We start from the raw sequence: 21,739 nt of genomic DNA on the forward strand, positions 1-21,739 counted from the left end.
AATAAGGAAACAGCTGTGTTCCAAAACAGTAAAATCTGCAGGTACAAAAAATGAAGGTATTTAAAAAAAACCTTGAAGCCCATTCATCTTCAGCATCTCAAAGATTAAGCACATGTTTTGCTTAGCTGTAATGAAGTGCCGAACACACTATTGCACTAACATCACAGGGTAGTTGCCAAATGCCTTCCGAGCTGGGCTCGAGCTTCTTTGTCTCACAGGTTGTCATTCTCCTTTGGGAGAGCAGTTGTCTGAGCAACCTCTAGATCATGCTCATACTGTGCTGCCAAAACTGGGTCCATGACATCCTCTGGTGCTGCAAGAGCAGGCCCCAGAGGCAACAGACTCCAAGTTATGATCTCCAATTAGTTTTCTAGCAAGCCAGAGGAAAAGCTTTTCAGAGTTGTGGTTCCTTTTGACCTAAATGTTACAGTACTGAATGAAGATGATTCTTTGGTGGAAGACGCTTGATTTTCTTAACTTCCCTGTTGTTAGTATTCACTTTGTTGCCACAAAACATGATGGGAATATTTTCACATACTTGTACCAGATTTCTATGCTAGTTAGTGTGTTCTTATAAGTAACTCTTGAAGTTACATCAAACACTATCTTGGCACATTGGACTTGGATGTAATAGCTGTCCCTCAGTTCACAAAATTTCTCCTGTCCAGCTTTATCCCATACATTGTTAAATTCACCAGTCAGGTGATGTTTCATGAATGGAATTTTTTCAGTACCACCATCACCAACCAATACAATCAATACAACACAACTTGGCATTTTCCTTGGGAAGTCATCATGATGTTACTTCCAGATGTGCCTCCAGCCTGTCCGACCAAGAGCTGAAAAAATGGTGAAAGTGCAAATCAAATCCTTTTTCTCATCCTTAACCTCTGCTTCCCCTTTTAAGAGTTCTCTTAACTGCCTAAAAGCTTGACAGTAATGGGAATTGATTATGGTTAAAATAGTTCAACCCTAAATTCTACTGTGAGGGGTTTTTGTTTCTGTGTTTTTTTGGTTGTTATTTTTAGATCTGGGCCTGAGAACTTACTCAGAGTGTGTTTTTGTTGAGGGGAAAGGAAGACTGAAAAGGAAAAGAATATATTACAAAAGTCAATGTGTATTTGATAACAAGTGTGATTACAATTTCTTTTGCAACATTTCAAAAGTGAAATATTACATTTAATATTTAATTTTCAGCTCATTTGAGTTAATGTAGGCTTTTCAAAAACCAAAAATGCTTTCTCCCCTGATTTATGATATTGCTAAAATGATCCAAGAGATCAAAATTATTATAGTTTGTATATTTAAAAAGTGTGAATTTCCAGATGAGTTCTTTTAGATCTAGTAGTAGGTCTTTAGCATTGCCATTGAATGCAGTGAGTAGCAAATAAGGGACAGGTAGTAAAATGTATGCATTCCCCCACAATTATAACATAAATATATTATGATTCATGACAACAACATCACAAAACATTGATTTTCAATCATGGACATTTTACCTTTTAAAGATTCCCTGGTAGTTCTGTTTGCTTTCTCCTCCATGCCACTCCCAGATTCTGTTCTTTCATGTGGCAGTTTTTATTAAACTAACTTGTGTATGGAAGGCAAATGTCTTGGGGTTTTCTCTAAAACTTTTTCTTGATGCCCCTGGCAGAGGTGAAATACTAAAAGGGGTGAGTATGTGTTTAGGAGCAGCAATATTTCATTTCTTTGTTTTTTAAATGGCAAATCAAAATATATTTTGAATTATTTCAGTGGGCTTTAAAAATATGTTCTACTTTTAATTGACAATAACACACTGTATATAAAAAGAGAATAGGAAGGCAGGGGGGCTGTGGATCTCTCCCTCTCTGCTTTTCCAAGCATCCCCCATCCCTAGACCCCAGCAGGGACCATCCCCTTCCTGCCTTGTGGTGGGATAGGAAGGCATGGAAATGGTGTGTGTGTGTGTGTAGGGATGTGTGTGTGTGCAGGTGGGCATCCATGATGGAGAGTGGCCAAGAATTAAGAGATCTTTCTCTCATCCTCCATCAGAGCTGGCACCTGAGGAGGAGTCTTGAGGGAGCTAAGAGGACCCACAAATGTGCTTTTGGTTATGAGATGGTAGAAGATCCAGCATCCAAAGGTGACCCAGTGACTGGCCCAGCTGAGCTCTGACCTTGTGGCCACTGTATGCCATGCCATAGCCTTGCTCCTCTGTGCTATCATCTATATCAGCATTCAACTAGCTTTACAGGGAGCTCCCTGAACAGGGACCCTGATTAGGCCAGGTGGAAGGGCCCCAAAGATCAGGTTTTAGGCTCCTACCCCCATGCTCAAGCAATGCTGGTGTGAACAGTCTGGTGGGCACTGTTTGAACAAGACAGGTACCGAGGATCTGGGCCAGGTGCTTCAGGATGACGTGCTTCACATAAGTGATAAATGCCTGTGACAGCAATACTGCAGGCAGGTGGAAGCTGGAGCCAGGCAGGAGGGCACTGGCTGCATAGGTGACCAGTGTGGCTGAGAAGGTCCCTAGGCAGAGAGCATTCTTGAAAACATATTTAGCCAGTAAGATATGGGCAGGTTCCAACTTGTGACAAATTCCACAATGGGCTGAGGCAGCTCCATGTTCAGTGGCCTGGACACCATCAGGTCCCATTCCAGGCGATCCTTCTCCTCAGTGAAGCCAGCTCCTGCCAACATGGCTGTGGCCTCCAACAGGAAGCCCACAAAATAGTTGCTGAAGTGGAAGGAGACAGCATTCTTGTAGGCTCACAGCAACCTGGCTTTGCATTTCTTGTTTTGAAGGATGTAGTCACCATCAAGGGGGAGAAGTATAGGAAGAGGTAAGGGTCCACGCAGGTGGACAGCACAGGGCACAGCAGGGCCAGTGCCAGGCTCCCCGCCACCTTCTGCAGCCATCAATGGCTCAGCAGGTAAACTTGGACAGCCTGTATGTAGCTGTGGAAGGATGTTCAGGGCCCAAAGACTATGGTGCTCATGAAGTAGAGGTAGCCTATGAACTCCATGGGAGAGGGCACTGTACTCACTTCACCCTGGTCCAGGTAAAAGCCCAGAGACACCACCGCAGTGTCTCTGGCCACAGTCAGCTGGGCCCCTTGCATCTTGTGCCATGTCATGGTGTCCACGTGTACATCTCACCCCTGAGCAGGTAGATGAGGATGGTGACGGAGGGGAAGGCTTTGTGATGGGAGGAATGGTGGCAGAGGAACAGCACACGGTAGCACAGGAGGCTGAGCAGCAAGCATAACACAAACCGTGTGCAGCTGGAAGAAGTGGTAAAACCCATCTGCCACAGTGTTTGAGTGTTTCAGGTGGCATGGCAACCCACACTTCCAGAACAGGCGGCAGGCAAGGCAGATGGCAAGGAGCAGCCAGATCTGGTCAAGGGCCTGCTGGGCAGTAGGCAGCAGACAGCCCTGTAGCAGCTGCTGGAAAAATTCCTGGAAGCTGAAGGTGGCCATTGCAGCCCCTAGTGGATGGATGGACAGATAAATGCTGAAAGAAACATTAAAGCTAGTTGAATCTGTTTATTTACAAAGAAGGAACTATGGTCCATGAGTGGCTTGCCCAGTGTGAGATAGCTAATTATGGGCAGATTTAAGATGATAATTTGTTATATTAGTCCAGTGTTCTTACTAGATTTTATTGTCCTCAGGTATTCATTCATTTTAGTCTCTAGCTCAGTGGTATGTGGATCAAGAGGTGTGTTATGTGGCAGTAGATAGATCCAGCGTAGGGGAGAGTTGTGAGTTGAATGTTGAAGGCCTATGAGATGTCAGATACTGAATATATCATCTTGAATAATTTTTGTTTTTTATTCCAGTATCCATCCTCCCGATTGATAGTGACACTTTAATTTTGCTTAAGGAAGACCACCCCTCCCCATTTGGATGCAACCTTACTTCGACTGTTAAGGTATCCCCTCCTCCTGAGGCCAAGGGGCAAGCATGTGACTTATATTGGTTTTCCTTTGCTGTATAACAAATTACCATGAACTTAGTGGCTTAAAATAACATAAATTTATTATCTCACGGTTTCTGTGGGTCAGTGGAGTATGGTCATGAACATGGTCCTGGGTAGACTGGTCCTCTATTTAGGGTCTCGCCAGTCTCAAGATGGTGACTGGGACTTTGGTGTCATCTAAGGCTTGGGGTCCTCTTCCAAGGTTACTAGTTGTAGGCAGAATCCAGCTCCTACAGCTCCTGTAGTTGTAGGACTCGTCTGCCAGTGGAGGAACATTCTCAGCTCCTAGAGGCTGCCCACTGTATCTTGTCATGTGGAGCTTCTCTACAACATGGTAGTTGACTTCTTCAAGGCCATCAGGAGAATTGCTCTCTAGTCTCCTACAGTGGAATTTTATATAATATAGAGTCATAATGACATTTTGGTCAACAATGAACTACATATACAATGGTGGTCCTATAAGATTGAATGGAGCTGAAAAATTCCTATCAACTAATGATGTCATAGCCATCACAATATCATAGCAGAATGCATATCAGTTGCCTGCAGTATTCAGTACAGGAATATGCTCTACAAGTTTATAGCTTAGGAGCAATAGGCTCTACCATATAGCATAGGTGTGTAGTAGGCTCTACCATCTAGGTTTGTGCAAGAGCACTCTGTGATGTTCACATAATGATCAAATTGCCTAATGACACATTTCTCAGAATTTATGCCATCATTAAATGACCATAATGTAACCACAGATGTGACTTTTTCATTATATTCACTGTTTCTGCTCAAGTGAGGTGGGTTATATAGGTATGTACAGTGGGGGCAAGCATCTCAGGAGCCATTTTAGAATCTTGCCTATTATACAACTCCAGCTAAGCCAGTCAGACCCTCTCAAAATCCCTGTTCTTTCTATTACACAATTGTATTTTTTTGGGTGTCCACACAAACCACACACATATAGTAATCAATGAGAAGTGATCAGAGTCTGGAAATTTTAACTTAGCTGCCTTGTGTGCTTCATTTGAAAGGAATGTAGTTGGCAACAACTGCAGAGTTTTAGAGGCTTAGCCACCATTCAAGATTCTTTAATTTAGTTCTATATTGATTGAAGAATAACTAGCTGTACATTTTGGAAAGGATGTGTAAGGGGACTTAGTTCAGGTTGGCCAATAAAAAGTACTAAGTTACTGGCAACAATTTTAATAGTGATTGCATTAATTTGTAAATTGCTTTGGGTAGTATGGACATTTTGATGATGTTAATTTTTCCAATCCATGAACATGGTCTATGCTTCCATTTCTTTGTGTCTTCCTTAATTTCTTTCTTCAGTGTTGTGTAGTTTTCTGAGTACAGGTCTTTTACCTCCTTGGTTAGGTTTCTTCCTTGGTACTTTATTTTTTATGTTGTTCTTTTTTATCTCCTTTATTTTCTATATGATTATCACCAATTCATCCCAAATTCTATGTCAGAACTAGAAATCTCTCATTATGTTTAAGCTAATTAATCTGTTTATCTATTAATCATTATCTCATAATCACATTTATCTCATTAATCTGATTATCTATTAACATCTATTCTTTCCCCTTCTCTTCTTCCCTTCCTTCCTCTCTTCCTCCTTCCCTTCTTTTCTTCCTTCCTTCCTTCCATCCATCCATTCATGCACCCTTTCTAGAGCTCTTCTAGTCTCTGCTCCATTCTGGAGCAGTTGCTCTTAAGCCTACTGCTTACCTGTTTCCCTCTCCTTTAATGTATTCTCTTGTTTCCCGGATCATATCTTCCTGTTGCACAGTTTACTTTCTCAGTTTAGGGGAGCATGTAGTCTAGTAGCTTCCTCAGAAAGGGTAAATGAGAGGGAAAATATATGTGTCAACTGTGCATGTCTAACAATGTTTATTTTCCATGTGTTTGATAGTATGACTGGGTAAAAAAAATGTAGGTATAATCAAAGTTTAACAAGAGGTCTTATCATTTTTTAAAAAAAGATTTCCCAAGGAAAGGGTCCATCAAGGTCTTAATTTTGAACTTATTTTGAAAGATGCAAACTATCTGAATCTGATCTAGTTAAAAGTAACCTGCTCACCTTTGTTTTTTAGACATATATGCAAAGTTTTTCTCAGAAATTTCTGACGTTTTCCTTAGACTTATGAATAGCATATGTGAAGTCAGATTGGGATTTCTGCCCCCGGGAGAATAAATGAAGAACCAGTTGGGTTGGGAACACCAGTCAAATTAAATGGTTTTGGGAGATTAGCATTTAAGGTTATTTGCCCATTGGTTTATACATGAGAAATCTAACACTTTTCTTTTAAGAGTTTTTTCCCCTCTTATAAAATGTCAGAAGCAAGAATCATAAAAGGACTTGAAAATTGTGAGTTGTACAGCCCATTTTTGCTTTATGTATTTTAAAAATTGAGGTAAAATTGACAAAACATAAAATTAACCATTTTATAGAGAGCAAGTCAGTGGCATTTTGTACATTTATAATGTTGTGCAACAACCACTACCTCCTTTATCTAGTTCCAATTTTTTTCATCACCCCAAAGGATTGCCAACTCTTGGTATAGATTATTTTCTTAGAACATAAATTCGGTCTTAATTATATCAGTTGCTCTGGAAATAAGCCAAATTATTACATTCTGACAAGTTCCTTTAAAACTACATTGTACAGAGTTTTTAATTTCCTTATCAGAAAATCACAAAAGGATATCAATATCTTTTTTGCCTATTGTCTTCTTTTAATCTAGCAATATAGAAATTAAATTAGAATAGAGTACTCAAAAACTTAGATTAACATTATCTTTTGTTTTAGGATATTTAGAAATGTACTGCTACAGAACTCTAAAAATGCAGTCTAGAGAGCAGGAAAATCTCATCAAGAAATGGTTCATTTAACAAATAAGTTAATAGACCTGTAAATGTTTCTGCTTTTTTTTTTCCACCAGCACATTCTGCTGCTATTTGTCGCTTGCTGTATAGAATGATCATCATTATCACTCTGTGATGGAGAGGCTCCTTTGAACAGGACTTAATGTGGGTGAGATTTCATGGAGAATAATTTCTCATACCGTTAGGGGGCCGATGATTGCCAGAGACTGCTTTTATCTTTTCATTTTCCACTACAACTGTATTTATAAAATTAGATTGTCTTCCAATTCCTGCTTTTCTTATTAGGCTTTTTGTTCATTTTGTAAGTAGGATTTAGGAATTAATAAGGAAGCTTCAAAGGAAGCACCATTTCTTTTTGTGAAAGCAGACTCTCACCAGTTTTGGTTAGTAGTTAGGCCAGATTTGTTATCTCATTCTATTAATCAAATATACAGATGGTCTGTTTGTTTGTTTATTTATTTATTAACTAAAGGTAGCAACAGGTAGATCTAACAAATCTAGGCAACTATGGAACTTTATAAATTAGCACACAGCTGTGATTTTTAATGATTACAGATAGTAAATGAAATTGAAAATAACTAAAATTAATATAATAAATAAAATGATAAATAGCCCTGGCTGGTGTGGCTCAGTGGATTAAGTGCTGGCCTTCAAACCAAATGGTCACAAGTTCGATTCCCAGTCAAGGCACATACCTGGATTGCTGGCCAGGTCCCCAGTTGGGAGCATGTGAGAGGCAACCACATGTTGATGTTTCTCTCCCTCTCTTTCTCCTTTCCTTCCCTTCTGTCTATAGATAAATAAATAAAGTCTTTAAAAATGATACATAAATAAAAATAAATTACATGTTAATTAAATGTTTGTGTATAAATACATACATATACCTAATAACTAAACTTATTTGGGACAGTGGTTCTCAAAGTGGTTCCCAGATGAGCAGCATTGGCATCACCTGAGAGCTTGTTAGAACTGCAGTTTCTACCTTTTCTGTTGCACATGGCATGGAGTTGGCTTGCAGGTCTCTGAGACCTGAAAGCTGAAACTCTAGTAACTATGCCACAAAACAAATACACTGAGTTACACCGTAGGCGCTATGGATATCATTTGGATTACTGTGATAAAAAGATAAAGAAGGAAGGTGAGATGCTCATGAATGTTCAAAGAAGGCAAAGAAGATGATTGGTCTGAAGGCTATGCTCTACCATAAACAGTTCCATGCTGAGAAAATACAAATGGAAAAGACTATCAAGAGGTATGAAAATAGAAACACCAAACAAAAGAATGATGAAAAGATTCCACAAGGAGCAGTACCTGCATATCTACTAGATAGAGAGGGACAGTTCAGAGCTAAAGTACTTTTCAATATGATTAAACAAAAAACAAAAAGAGAAAGCAGGAAGATGGAAAGTCCCTCTGCTGAAAGTTTGTGTCCAGGGAGAAGCAGAAGTATTAAAAATTATTTGAACTGGAAAGAGAAAGAAGAAAGCCTGGAAAAGGATGGTTACTAAAATCTGCTTCATTGGAGATGGTTTTACTTGAAAGTCACCTAATAATAAAAGGCCAATGGGCTTGCATGTCAAGAAGTCCCATGTTATACATCCTGAACTGAAAGACATGTTTTGCCTGCCAATACTTGGTGTAAAGAAGAATCCCTCATTCCCACTTTATACAACTTCGGGTGTTATTACCAAAAGTACTGTTATCGAGGTAAACATGATTGAGTTGGCTCTTGTGATGAAAGGAGGCAAGGTTATTTGGGGAAAATATGCCCAGTTACCAACAGTTTTGAAAATGATGGATGCATAAATACTTGACAGGGAGTAACTCCTTGTAATTGTTGAAGACTATGCACAAATCAGGAAAACTCCTTTACTGTGATGTTTCTTAGTACTAACATGCAAGTAACATTTATGCAGTCATCAAGAGAACTATTTATTCTGTTGTTAAAAACATTAAAATATCCCAGTTTTTAAAAAAGAAATATGCCCTGGCTGGTGTGTCTCAGTGGTTGAGTACCAGCCTGTAAATCAAAGGGTGGCTGGTTCAATTCTCAGTCCAGGGCACATGCCTGAGTTGTGGGCCAGGTCCCCAGCAGGGAGTGCGCAAGAGGCAACCCACACATGGATGTTTCTCTCCCTCTTTTTCTCCCTCCCTTCCCCTCTCTAAAAATAAATAAATAAATAAAATATTAAACAAAAAAAAGAAATGCAATATCTACTGAATTACAAACTCTGGGGGTGCAATCTAGCAAGCTGTTTTAACAGTCCCTGGTTGGGATATAGTAGAACCCACGTTTTAGGTTTGGAAACCATCGTGTTGACACTGATGGAGCACCCTGTAGTATTGTTGCCAACATTGCACGTGACAAATTGCTGGGCTTGGCCTAGAAATCCTGATGTAAAAATGAAAGAGTATATTTTTTTGTTTTTTTTCAAAAGTATCTTCCCTCAACATTTCTTTGAAGCCTTTTTTTCTATGCATAATTTTTATAAATTTTAGAAACTATTGTCTCTACCATTTAACGCTTTTGTCTTTTTTGTCTTAAATTAGGGAATAAACATTGTTCATGTAATTAAATTTATTTTGTAAACTTAATATTTAAAGGCTGTTTAATAGTTTTAAATTTCATTCTCCTTATTTTCTACAATTGTATTGTGGAAGGTTATCTTTTCAGAGAAAGGATGGGGGAGCAGTTACTTGCCTACCATGTTATTTTTGTAAATACTTAACTGCTATCTTCTCATGTTGCCAAAAAGGCATAGAAAAATTTGGCAAAACTGTAAAGCAGGCAATGGTGGGTGTTTAACGTGTTAACTTATTAGGATTTTGTATGTTTTCATGTCACGCCTCTTCCTTTCAGGTTTACTTCTCATCTCCTTAGTTTTACTGTGGCTCTTAGCTGCTCAGTGTCTCATTCTCTGTCTAGTCCTTTTTGATTCACATTTTCCATCAAGTACTTTTACAGTTGGACCTATCTTGAAGGCTTTAGAAGGGGGAATTGGAAGACTATAGTAGGTGAAGAAGATATTTTGGGACCGGTTAGCTTTTCCTTGCGTTTAATTTCACCATTCAGGCACTTTTTACTTGAGCTTAGTGCTGAAGAGATGTTCTGTGGAGTCAGATAAACCACTCCTCCGCTTAAACTAGCTCTGTGTTTTTGGCAAATAAATCCCTTTTAGCTTAGGTTTTCTTGTCTAATAGTCTAACAGTATCTTATTGCTACATGTGAACATTACATTATATATAAATTATATTTTATAGATGTGAGCATTATATCTAAAGTGCTAGCATAGTGTCTGACATAATAAATCCTCAATGACTATTAGCTATTACTATTAGAGGTAATATTTATGTTTATTTCACTATAGAGCCATCTTTGTTACTGAGATTTATTTTAGACCTTAATTTTTGTGACCAATAATGTTTAAATTGTTTATATTTCATGTTAATAAAAACCTGGCTCTTTTCTGACTGTTAAATTTATCTTTTAAAATGAGAAATTTTAAATCTTCATGGGAGAAATATTTTAAAGAGCCATTCTTTCAAATTTCTACTTAATTTTTCTTTTTTAAAACTTAAATTCTGGTCTTGATCAGCAAGGCTCAGTTGGCTGAGCATCGTCCCACAAAGCGAAAGGTTGCCAGTTGGATTCCCAGTCAGGGCACATGCCTGGGTTGCAGACCTCGTCCCCAGTTGGAGCATACGCAGAGGCAACTGATCAATGTTTCTTTTGCACATTGATGTTTCTCCTATCTTTCTGCCTCCCTTCCCCCCTCTCTAAAGATAAATAAATAAAAATAACACCCCCCTCTAATTCTGTCTTTCATAGGAAGTTATCTTTTGTAGAGTACTTGTGTTTTCACTGTCTTTACAACATTACAGATTTCCCAGAAATTTCAGGGAAAAGTATATATTAGTGTACTGTTAGTTATAAGCTCATTTAATGTTTTTCTTATAATTGAATTTTCTTAGTTCTGAAGTATCATACCTTAAAATACTATTTGATAAATAAAGGAAGCATGATTAGATTTTACTTTTATGTAGTAATTTTGGGAATTTTGTGCATATACTTATTGAATTCAGAAACCTGTTCAACCTGAATTTGCACTTGACTGAATTACTCATATACGTGATTATATCAATACCAATTTGTTCTTTCCATGTGCTGAATGAACAGTGTGCAACATTTTGGCCTACTCCATTTATTCACTTAACCATTTATCGCATGCATATTATATGTTAGGCACCATGTTTGGTGTTCAGTGTATAAACATAAATAAGATATGGTAGAGTTTATTCTTTTGTGGAGATATATATATATATATAAACAAATAATTTTGATGCAATGTGCTGAGTAGTATAATGGAGGTATGTAGAAAGTGTTATAAAAGCATGTGTGTGACACATTTAACTTAGGTAGCAAGCAAAGAGGATTGATATATGGCTATGTAGGAGGCCAGGCAATTCGGTAAGGCTTGTCAAAGAATACAGTGTTTAAGCTGGGTTTTGAAGAAAGGAAACAAGTTCAACAGGTCCAGGCTGGTGGGTCTGAGGAAACAGGGAGAGGGGTGTAAAAGGAGCACCATTTCATCATTTGTAAATGATACAGGAATTAACTGAGAAGTGTAAAACTAAGGAGAATTCTGCAAGATTGCCAAATAAGAGATCAACTTAAAAAATAAATAACATTTCTTTGCATTCATTGTAATCAACTAGAAAATACAATAAAACCCATTCACAGTATAACCATATTTATAAGGTATCTAGGAATACACAAAATCTCTATGGCAAAAACCTTGAAACCCTAGATAAGTTTAATTGAATAAATGGAGGGATATCCCATAGCAAATAGGACAACTTAATAAATATGTCAGTCATCCCTTAATGTATAAATTCCAATTCCAATTAAGGTTACAGTTGGAATTTTTGAGGAGTTTGAGAAACTTACTGTAAAATGTATATGGAATAGCAAATGTACAAGAATAGCTAAGTCAGCCTTAAAAAAGAAAAACAGAAAGTAGGGATTTATCATACTAGATATTAAGATATATTAAAAAGCCTTCATATTACACATAGACTAGTTAAACAGCTGAAAGGTTTTGGAGACAGGCCATGTACTGGTATATAGCTGATCCTCATTATTCACAGGTTCTATATTTGAGATTCGCCTACTTGCTGAAATTTGTAAACCCATAATCGATACTCACAGTGCTTTCTCAGTCATTTACCAACATGCACAAAATGATGAAATATGTGAGTCGCCTGATGAACAGGAGCAGCAGGAGCATGTTCCCAGCTACCCAAGGTGATGCTCTGTCTTCTTGTTTCAGCCCTCACACTGTCAATGTATCCTTTTCACGGTCTGTTTAGAGCTGTGTTTTCTGCAGTTTTGTGTTTTATGATGGTGATTTCACTGTTTAAAATGGCACCCACACATGGCACTGGAGTGCTCTCTAATGTCCCTTAAGCACAAGGAGGTTGTGATATATTTCATGGAGAAAATATTTGTGTTAAACAAGTTTTGTTCAGACATAAGTTACAATGCTGTTGGCCGAGAGTTCAATGTTTGTAATTAACAATAATGTTAAGTAAGGCATTTTTAAACAGAAACACAGATAACACAATGTGAAGTATTGATTGTAGTGGAAATTGTTACTACAGATTCACAGGAACTATATTTCTCCTAGGAACAATGGTTCAATATTCACTAATTCAGTGTTTGTGGCAACTTTATAGCAAAAGTAGTGAGAATTGACTGTATATGTATATCAGTCAGAATTTAGTCAAGAAATCAGTAACCATACTAGGAGGTTGAATAACAATAATTGACTTTTGGGAACTGGCTAAATTGGTGTTGGAGGGTTGAAAAATGGATGAAGCCATACCTGTCACCCATGGGAGAACACGGGGAAGAGGTTGGGATTATTAGAATCCTCAAGCATGGAGCAGGGCCCTGGTTGGATCTGGGACTCAGTTGTCTGCGGAGAGAGTACTGCTGGGATGACAGGGACAGAGAGGTCATTTCTGGGAGTGTAAAGGAGCTGACTCTGGAGAGCTGCTGTTGATGGAATGGAGAACCACTGCTGGGTTAAGCTGTATGAGTAACAAGGAGATTGAGAGAAGCGAAATTTATCTACTGTCTTGTCTTCTAGTGTCTTTGGGAGAAACCAACAGTAAGCTAGCTGACAAAAGACAGTAGTTTGTTGATTCAACTCCATTATCACAAAGCAAAGCACAGGAGCGGTAGATTTGGAGCCAAAAGATAATAGTTTTAATATAAAACACAATATGAGATTTTAATATATAATAAAGATAGCATTACCAATTTTCACATATGTTCATAGAAAGACATGCATAGTGGAGTGATTAGGAATACAGACTCTGCAAAGTTATCATTTAGAATGGAAGGGCAGATAAAGTGCTTCCCAGAAAAAGTCAAGTTAAAGGAGTTCATCATCACCAAGCCCTTATTATATGAAATACTCAAGGGACTTATCTAAGGAATAGAAGATTAAAAACTAGGAACAGTAAAATTACAATAAACTCACAACTATGTACAACTGAACCTATAAAGCAAAAACAAAAACTAAGCAAACAACTAGAGCAAGAACAGAATCACAGAAATGGAGATTATATGGAGGCTTATCAGTGGGGAGGTGGAGGGGAAGAATGAGGGGGAAGGTACAAGGAATAAGAAGCATAATTGGTAGGAACAAAATAGATGGGGGGAGGTTAAGAATAATATGGGAAATGGAGAAGCCAAAGAACTTATTTGTACAACCCATGGGCATGAACGAAAGGGGGAGATACTGGAGGGTGAGAAGGTGCAGGGAGGAGGAGGATAAAGAGTAGGAAAAATGGGACAACTGTAGTGGCATAATCAATAAAACATACTTAAAAAAAAGACACAGACTCTGGAATGAGACAATTTGAATTTTTGCTATACTACTCTGTGTATGATCTTGGGCAAATTACAGTAATCTAATTGTACCACCACATGAAGGAAAGATATTCACCTCCCAGGAATACTTACATTGGACTGTTATAGGAGCAAGAAATAAACTTACTTTGTTAAGCACTGAAATTTTGGGTTTGTTTGTTATAGTAAATAATATTATCCTAAGTATTACTGCAAGAGTGTTTGTTGCAGTATTTTTTATGGTAGGTGAGTCAAAGGCAAGCTGGTTGTATATCACTGTAGGTAGAATAGGTAAAATGCAGTGGATGGGCAGCATGGAGATTTACACAGTAATTAGAAGTGAAAACACATGAACGTGAATGAATTGTATGTCTTGATGCTGAGTGAAAAAATGAAACAGTGAGATATGGAAAACTAATATTATTTATCTGAATCAAAACTATATGGATGGAAAACAGTTCGCTCTTTTCCTAGAACAAATACAAACAACAAAGATACACTTTTGGTATATTAGAATAGTTGCCTCTTGAGGGTGTGAGGAAAGAGGGGGCTCAAGCTATAAAAGAATAAAATAACAAGAGGGGGTGTTGCATAGACCACTAGTGACAATTGCCATAAATTGAGGGGAATATGATTTACTGAATCTTCTTTTACCTGAGAGTAGAAAAAGAAGGACCAAGATTAAATGTGTAATAGTAACACAAAAGAAAATAAATTGGGATGAATGTAATGATAAAAGCAGAGCATAAATAGGAAGAAAATTCTAAAGCCCTACTGAGGAGAATAAAAGGTGACTTGAGTAAATGGAAGGTCAGTGCTTGTTCTTGTCCTTGTACAGTAATTTTTTTCTAAATTGTTCCATTTATTTAGTGCAATCTTGACATATTAATAGGATTTTTTGGAAGCTGGACAAGCTGCTTCTAAAGTTCATGTGAAAAATAGATATGTATGAATAGCTGATAAAGTTGTGAAAAAGAAGCATCATAATGGGCCACCAGTTCCCACATTCAAATGGAGGTTTAAAAGTAGATTGTACAGAGATATAGTAGTTGAAAAAGTTTAGTATTGGCTTATGAATTGACAGAATAGAAACCACCCAAATAGATCTCTCTATATAGTGTGTAGGAAATGAGAGTGCCATTACATTAATTTAAAATTAGCAAGGAGAAGATGATCCACCAAAATAATGTTGGGACACCTCACTACCCATTTGGAGGGAGAAAAATGGATTCTACCTCATTTTTTCATCAGAATCAATTGCAAATGGATCAATTTTAAACATCCAAAACTAGAAGTACTAGAAGATATGGGGACATTGAAAATTAGAATTATGAGATGATTAAATCACATTGTCATCATTATCACCCTCTTTATCACCTTGGGGTAGGGCTCATTATTTCAGTAAGGTACAAAACCCAAATCCAATGGGGCAAGGATTTGTATTTCAGATTGCATAGAAATTATAAATTTCTGCTTAGTAAGAAGTACCCTATGCAAAATCAGAGAATGGGTGATAGATTGGCAGGAAAAGATGGGCAACATCTGCATAAGATGAACTAATTTCCTTAATATATAAAGGGCTTTACAGTTAAGTATGCAAGTAGCTAGTGGAAAATAACAGGGAATAACCAGCTATTTATGGGAAATGATATATAGATGGCTTGCATACAAATTGAATGATCCTATACTACTCATGACTAAAGAAATACAAATTTTACTTTTAAAAAGAGACCACTTTTTATCCATCAGATTGACAGAAATAAAAAAGTTTGATAATGCAGAAATTTGGTTAGGGTGTGGGAAAATGGACAATCTTATGGATTGGTTGGAGGGTATTTGGGGGAAGCTCATTGGAAAATGAAGAGTATGGTTTGTATAAAAACTGGCAAGTAGTCTATGTGTCTGCATGCTTTTACCATTGAAATATGACCACTCAGAGAAACAAAGATCTCTTGTTCTTGGTATATTTGTATGCTATATTAGGCATTGGTATTTGGAAAAATAGTAAAGGGCTTTGAATGCCAAGCTGAAGAGTTTATATTTTATTCTGGAAGTTCCCTGAAGACTTAGTATGCAAAGTAAGAAATAATCAGATTGTTTTTTAGAAGGAAGTCTGTGATAGTAACATGGAGAATGGGTTGGTAGGGTTATGGTGTGGTGGAGGTTGTAATACTGAGAATGCTAACAGTTGCAAAATCACTTAAGACAGCTATTGCAATAGCTCAGGTGACCATTGATAAGATTGTGATTTGGGACAAGGGAATGGAGAGAGAGTATTATACAATCATTAGGATTTAGTGATTGATTGGGTAGGTGGGGAAAGGGAATAGTTAAACATGACTCTTTTCCTGGTGTAAAAAGGAATTAGGGGTTATTTAGGGTGTTTCTAAAATTAATTATATTCACTTTAGAGCTTCTAAAAATAATGCTACTTACTGTTGCATAAGGTACACCTTATTTATCTATAATAAGACTTAAACACCTCAAGATTTGGGGGAATTAGGAGTGGCATAAGGCAGGATTTAACATTCTTGAGACTTTTGAATTGTTTACAACCACTCTCTAACATTGGATTTGGAACAAGCTCTTCTCCTTCCTTTGTCTGTCTGTCTGTCTCTGTCATATCTCCTTTTCCATCTCCATCTATTTTTCACCTTGATTATCTTGGCTCTGTTACAATATTAGTAAAAATTGTTTGCTGTTTTGGCTTTAGTCAGGGGACCCTGATGTGTGACAAATAACACTGGGAGAAATAAAAGTCCCTACCCTTAGAGCACATTAGACAGGCAGATCTTACCATATAAAAACAAATATGATAAGTCAATATTTCTATCAGGTGAGTATATAGTTAAATGATTACATAGAGACTGTAAATCCATCATTTTATCAGATACTATGTATCCTGAGAGAATAAAAAGTTGAAAATAAAAAGTGAGGGTACAGATGACCTAATTTTATAAGAAATAGAATATGACTAATATGTATTATATATTTTGCCATGAATAATGCATACCCATGTTTTTGGCCCAAACTTTCAAAGAAAAGATCTTTTGTTTTAATTTTTTAATAGAATTATTTATTTATTTATATTTAGAAACAAAACCTATTATTGTATTCCAGGGTATTATTTTGCATACAGATATCATTATTGCTTTCTAGAGTTATACTTTTAATGTATAAGCATAAATAAAATAATTAAAAACATTTATATAGCTATGGAATTAGTACTACCCATGTATAATGCATACCCTTATTTTACCCTCAAAAATTTTGGCAAAAACTGCACATTATACATGGTAAAATATGGTACCTCTTTATGTTTATGGAATACTTACTTGAGCACCGGCAAACTGAAATATAATATATATTTAGAAAATTTTCCAAACCTTACTATTAAAAAGTTTTTCTAGCCCTGGCTGGGTTGCTCAGTTGGTTAGAGCATTGTCTTATGCAACAAAAGGTTGCAAGTTCAATCCCCAGTCAGGGCACATACCCAGCTTGCTTGTGGGTGCTATCTCTGGTCGGGGCATGTATGAAAGGCAACCGATTGGATATTTCTCTTTTCTCTCTCTCTGAAATCAATACGTATATCCTTGGTAAAGATAAAAAAAGGTTTCTGTAGGTGTTTTATAAAGGATAAGAAATGGTATAAAACAACTCTGATAAGGTTTGGACATTATTTCTTTTAGATAACATATTGCAAAGTTTTAGTGCTTCTACCACTTAATGGTGAGTACTTGTGATTTCTTCCTAGTTAGTAAAGGAATAAAGACAAAGTATCAGTACAGTCTCAAAACTACATCTCTAAGCCTCTTTATCTTTGGCAGTTTCTTTTTGGGATATCATTCTTCTTTTATTTCTCCTCTTAGAATTATTCCCCCCCCCCCAAGAATTATTTGTGTATTTGATTGCCTTTTGGTTATTTGTAAAAATTCAAGGTCAGCAAGGCTGGGTAGCCACAACTCATGCTTTGCTTCACTTTCTTTAGAGAAAGAGGAACAAAAACTAGTGCTGTCCTAGTCTTACTTGAAAACAACCCTCTAATAACCCTTTCTATCTTACTCAGTTTCCTTGTCTGTCTTTTTCTTTAAACATTTCCCAAACTAGTGAAAAGCCTGAGACTCTGTGAAATTCTGCTCAATATAAACCCCAGTATTGAATTTTAAAAGTTTGGTTCTTAGTGTTTGTTCTAGTTTCTGAGGAAAAGTATTGATTTTGTATGTGAACAAGAAGAAACTGTTGAGGTTGTCAATAGAAGTTTTAAGTTATTTAAATTCATAGTTAGCAATCAGAATTAGAAAGGGTCTGAGTTAGGGTCTAGTTGTTAATCTACTGAGACTTTACTTATTTTTGAATCAGTGGTATTAGTTAGGTTCTTTTAGAGGTACCGTAAAATCTCTAATATCTAGTTACCATTGCATGATTTCTGAGACATACATTCCGGATTTGCACATGGTGTTAATATATCTATATTTGATACTATGAATTCTAATAATAAAACATTAAACTCTTCTGCTTATTTTATTGAAAGGAGTAGCACAACCAAATAGGACCATTCCTATTCAGGTGCCAATTAGTGAAGGTTCTCTCTATTCAGCAGTCTAGCTGCAGTCAGTGAAGATACCTACTTTAAAGAATATATGAAAAGTGTTTTCACAACTCAGGACATAAGCACTGGAATGGATTATTTGAGAAGAACTAAACCTGCATTATGTAAAAACTGCCTACCCCAAACTCTTTCACCTGTGTAGAAACTAATGTTTACAATCCATAGCTTTAGTTAGATCCAGCACTCAGGCAAATCTACCAGGGAGATGAACTGTGGAATTTTAGTCCCATATTTGGTGTGTCCGGCTGAAGCCTGGGCACATTTTTGTGCATTGAATCACAGCCTTTGTTCTAACTCTCCACCATGTTTGAGTCTGCGTGACTGGGTTTCTGTCCAGTGCACTTGGCTTGGGTACTAATTCCGTTCAATGCTTACCAGTTTCCACATGAACAACCTGAAAGGGGGCGTCACCACCACCTGACATAGTGACACTGCTGGGAGGAGACTCCTGCTGTAGTGCCCCCCACACTAGATTGTTGGTTCTTGGACATTGTAACTCGTCCTAATTAAACACAACTTTGCTATATCCTCCTAACCCCTAAGCCACTTCGATTGGATAGCTACCCAGGTCTCTTTGGGGTTTAGTCCTATCATCTGGTCAGTTGCTCTAGCCTTATTCTTGCTTGGCTCCTTATTGTTGCTTGGTCCTTCTCTTTCTTGTGCCTGCTTACTGCTGAAATTGAGGTGGAGCCTGCCTAAAATGCAATATAACTTGATACCATGTACTAGCAGTTAACATGATTAAAAATAGCTGCCACTTATTAAAGACTTAAATATCTGAGCCTCAACACCTGTTTTATAAAATAAGATCACATATTCTTTTAAATATCCAGATTCTGATAGATCAAGTCTCCATGTCTGAGTGCCAGAAATCAGCCCCTTAAAGTATTTCTTGGCTGTTTCTGAGTCGTACCAGAGTGCTCTCACTTATACCGAGGAAGAGGTCTGTCATGTTTTCCTGTTTTAGAAGCCTTGTGAGGCTGCTGCACAGCACTTTTGCTCCTGTTCTCCATGCCCACATTGCATGCAACTTGGGAAAACAGGCCCTTTCTTTAATTTTCCACAGTGTAGCATTTGAACCAGAGTTTACAGCAAGAGGCAGGATAAAGAAATGACAACACAATAATTACAGTAGAACTGTGCCTGTGCTCAGTATACTGGTCTAAGTTCTGGGTCCTTTTCAAGGTATCATTTGAAAGTGTTCCTCTAAGTTGTTCTCGTCTGTCACTGTTATGATCTTGCCACCTTGTCTCTGCACTGTGGGGGATTCTCTGGCTGCTATCTTCTGCCTGAGCATAGGCTCTCAAAGTACACACTTCAGAGTGTAAATGGACTTTCCCCGCTTTCAGCTAAAAACTTGGCTTTTCAGTTCTCACTCCTGTTCTAGAATCAACTTCTTCCCAGATTAAATGACACAGGAATAGCCATTCTTTTCAGGAGAAGCCTCATTCATGCACCCGAAGGATATGGTCTGGTTCTTTGGGTGCTGCCCATCCTCTGGGCAATAACCATAGTTGTCTTTAATATATGTTCTAGAAATCTGAGTTATTCTTTTAAAAACATGTTTGGTACTGCAGTAGTCCATTCCAGGTTGTGCTATGTATGAGATTTCCGTTAGGGCTCTTTACAGAGTTTACCTTCCTCCCTCCTCCTCTCTGGCTCTCCCTCCATTCCTGATTTCTTGTCCTCCCCCTCTCTCTCCTTTCCTTTTTTCCTTCCTTCTTTCCTTCCTTCCTTCTTTCCTTCCTTTATTTTTTCTATCTATCTATCTATCTATCTATCTATCTATCTATCTATCTATCTATCATCTATGATAGACATCTATCATCTGCCTATCTATGTACCTACCTGCCTATCATAGGTATCTATCATTTACCCATCTTCTTCATTTCAGCCTTGGGACTCTTGTAAACATGCAATATTTTATAGCATGTCCCCTCCCTTTGTCCTTGTCCTGAGGGCAAGTAGTTTTGGTTGTCACTGTTGTGGGGCACATTTAGCATTTAATAAAAAAGCTTAGAGGTTATGCAATGTGTGGCACTCTCTCCTCTGAAATGAACTACCCCACATCCTTTGCAGCTTTCAAATATTCCACTGTACGTTCATGCAGGTCCTGCTTCTAATTTTCTAAGCCTAGAACCTAACTCTGGTTTTACTTATAAACATGAGATATTATGTTTTGTACTGTTTTCATATACACTGAATTTTTCAGGAATGCATCCCCTTGGGTTTATCAAGGGAAGATTGTTTTTGCTTTGTTCTGTGTTATATCAAGAGTTGTTTGCCATTTCAGAAAAACCACATTACTATTGCAATGCTGCTTGTTGTATTTGAATTGCCAATAAAATATATTCTTATCAGTCTATATTTGTAGCTGTCACATTTACAGTGATTCTGCGCATAAGGGGAAAAGTGACTCTTCCATTATGTGCTCAAGTGTAAGAGTGCCCCAGCATTTATGTAGTGAAATGCAAATATATAATTTATGTAAATCCATATACTTGTATACACATAACATTTACATATACATAAAAATATTTTAAAGCCTTAGTATAGATAGTTAATATGTGGTTAGTAACTATGAATTTTATTTCAAAAAGTTAAAAAAAGGACATTTGAAAACATTTACTTTATAAAGGATGTATAAGTTCCGATGGGCTTGAGGACTATGCAAATTTATGCAGGGGAAAGATGATTATCTTTAAGAAGCAATAACATACATACCTCACTGAATTCCTCTGTGAAACAACAACAATCATTTCCTTTATCACATTTTGGGTGAGACTTTCTTTACATTTGTACAACTAGAAAATCTACTGTATTTGTCTTGTCTTTTTCTCAGAACAAAGAGACAGTTTGTTTCAAAGGTAAATTTAACTCAGTACTCTTAGGAGGCCCCAAATGTTCTACCATTTAAATGGTATCAGTACTACTGCACCTCTTGTTGAGTGTCTCTAGTTTATGATGCTGCACTGCTCACTGTTTACATCATTTACGACTAGCTTTTGGAGTTAGAATCACAAAGACAAGACAATTTAACATGTTAAAAGCCAAATCAAGTAAAAATTATGTTAATTCTTTAGAACTAATATATCTCTTACTTAACAATATGAACTAAGAAGTCAGTTTCAATGACAGTAAATGTCAATATCAATACAGGATGCTCTAGTTTAATATATTCAAGGGACTGATACGGTGGTTAATTAATAAAAGAAATGTCACCCTGAAGGTCTGTGCTGAGAATTTTCATTAACACATTGAAAAAGAAGTAACGAAGTAATCAATGAGCTAAAGCAGATGTGATTGACTGTAATTACTGTGCTTGTTAAGGTTATTGACTAATGGCAAGATGGGCTGTCAAA

General features: G+C 37.2%; 3 pseudogenes; 1 reads left to right on the top strand and 2 right to left on the bottom strand.

The window, feature by feature from the left end:
- Positions 1–212: 212 nt before the first annotated feature.
- Positions 213–794, bottom strand: LOC123821045 (annotated as a pseudogene).
- A 1,210-nt stretch (positions 795–2,004) lies between these two features.
- On the bottom strand, positions 2,005–3,467 carry LOC123821178 (annotated as a pseudogene).
- A 4,435-nt stretch (positions 3,468–7,902) lies between these two features.
- Positions 7,903–8,388, top strand: LOC123821072 (annotated as a pseudogene).
- Positions 8,389–21,739: the final 13,351 nt, after the last annotated feature.

This window comes from Phyllostomus hastatus, unplaced genomic scaffold (genome assembly GCF_019186645.2).
Source record: "Phyllostomus hastatus isolate PE091 unplaced genomic scaffold, TTU_PhHast_1.1 phas_contig_38, whole genome shotgun sequence".
NCBI classification, from domain to species: domain Eukaryota; kingdom Metazoa; phylum Chordata; class Mammalia; order Chiroptera; family Phyllostomidae; genus Phyllostomus; species Phyllostomus hastatus.